The following is a 2,258-nucleotide window of genomic DNA, read 5'->3' as shown; positions in this document are numbered from 1 at the left end:
CATCCCCCTTATTCCTTCTCACCTGCTTACCCCCACAAGGAACAACCACAATTCCTAGGAGTTCAATAGTCACATTCTGTCCACATACTAAAAGCAGTGACAATTCAACTCAGCACAGAAACTCGTGTGCAAATTTACTGAGACATCATATAAAAAGTCAGATTAGAGATGATTCTGTGGTTATATTTTTGTGTGTTTGTGTGTTTGTTTTGAGGGTATCTGAAAGTATATTTTGAGAAGCTATCCCTCTCAGATCTCAAAGCATAAAAAGCTATAATAACTAAAATATTTTAGTACACCTCCACAGATTGAAAAATATATCTTTCCTCTGTTGTTTTCCTTATGTGTGTATGTTTCATATTATACTGCACATGTAAAAAGTAAAAAAAGATTCCTGTAACCAATATCCTCTTGCTCTCTGTCTTCATGGGGGCGAGTAGTAGAAAAGTCTTTGTCGGGTGTCCCTAGGAAGGGAAAGAAACTAGATTATCCTCAAAGGAAAGGCATTTGGAAGTATTTCCAAAAACCATGGCCCTTTCACATAAAAAAAATCAATTATATGATTCCAGAGGTAACATAAAACATGGCAAAGGGCAATTTTTGCCCCCTATAAATATTGTTGAGATGATTAGTTAGCAATTTGGTGAGAAATTCAATCCAAGCCATCTAGTAAAATAAATATACCAAATGGAAAATACAAAATTTGAACTACAGTCCAGCATGAAGTAAATAACCTTAAAATGTATCAAACTTTAGTGGAGGTATCCTTTGCATGCTTGAGGTTTAGACAGGGTTTAATGACTTCACGGCACATGGAGATTTGTAGTAATGGTACTGACTGTCCAGCACTGTGTCCCCAACAGCATCTGGCACGTAGTGGGTTCAGTAACTACTTGTAGATGTGGGGATACATGGACGGCTGGATGAATGTGTAGACCCTTCAGTCTGGTAGGCAAGGAGAGGTGTCTGTGTGCATGTGCATGTGCATGTCCTGGCTCTCTTTGAACCTGGAGAAAGGAGATGAAAAGACCTTTTGGGACCATCAGCCACCACTTCTGACACCACAGGACTGTGCTATTCTTCATATTTTCTGGGAAGAAGGTACAGAGGAGGAGGAGATTTCAGAACTGAAAGATAAAATACAAAAGCTCTTTTAAGGATGTAGGATGAGGAGTACACGTGTTTGTCGGGTGTGTGTGTGTATGTGTGTGTGAATTTCTAAATGTTCTTTGAGTAATTTTAATCCTCTTCCTTTGTTTGTGGTGTCAAAGAAGATAGTTGCCTCTCTTGCTGATGAGGAAAAATGGATTTACTTGAAATATAGTATTAGAGGAGGGCTCTATGGATACCCTAAACTGCCAGAAAGATGAACAAATGGATCCTAGAGCAAATTAAGCCTGAAACATCCCTACTATGTTCCTTCAGAGAGCTATAGAGAACTCTAACACATTACCCTTACCTCAAAGTTTATCATGCAAAAATATCTGGCCTTTCTTAGTGTTTTCCTTGTGGCACTGTGTTTTCAGAGAATGCTCAGTATTAGATTTCTGCACATTAATAGCCTTAGAGACATACAGATCCAGAATACATTATCGTCATTTGTCTTGGCCTTGTTCGTGTGCTGAGTTCATCATTGTTTTATTTTCAGAACAGCTCCTTCTTCCCCTCTTACTGGAGTGTTATTAATAGTAATAGGAGCTTCCCGGCTTCAGTCAGCGGCAGGCCTGAGAGGAATGTTCAAAACAGATAGGAGGGATTCATCTCCCAAGTAATTTGTATGCCAGGGAGCACCACTCCTTAGAAACCGTGTTCTTTGCAGCTGATGCGGTCCATAACAGGGCTGGCACAGAGAGGTGAATGAACCCGGTAACCAGGGCAGACAGGGAGAACCTGGAGCTTAGGACTAAAGCTCTCCTCCCCGCACCCCGGGCTAGGCAGGTGCTAAGGGTGGGCCCCGTAGAGGCACCAGCTGGCATTAGGAAGAAAGAACAAGCAGGCAGGCAGACCCCAGCACCTAAGTGCTCACGGGGCTGTCCCAGAAGAGGATCTGAACATAGAGAGCAAGGTATATAGGAGATGATTAAGTGTCATGGTTAAGAAGAGCAGTTTTTGATATGAAAACATGCTCAAAGTCACTAATCATCCGAGAGATGCAAATCAAAACAACAATGAGGTACCATCTCACACCTGTCAGACTGGCTATCATCAACAAATCAACAAACGACAAGTGCTGGAGAGGATGTGGAGAAAAAGGAACA

At 41.4% G+C, this 2,258-nt stretch overlaps 1 protein-coding gene across 1 annotated transcript in view; it reads left to right on the top strand.

Moving 5' to 3' along the window:
* Positions 1-2,258, top strand: part of RASGEF1B (RasGEF domain family member 1B) — a 540,242-nt gene that overhangs the window by 98,454 nt on the left and 439,530 nt on the right. The window lies entirely within an intron of this gene.

Source organism: Myotis davidii, unplaced genomic scaffold (genome assembly GCF_000327345.1).
Source record: "Myotis davidii unplaced genomic scaffold, ASM32734v1 scaffold449, whole genome shotgun sequence".
Lineage (NCBI taxonomy): Eukaryota > Metazoa > Chordata > Mammalia > Chiroptera > Vespertilionidae > Myotis > Myotis davidii.
This window is presented reverse-complemented; position numbering and strand designations above follow the sequence as displayed.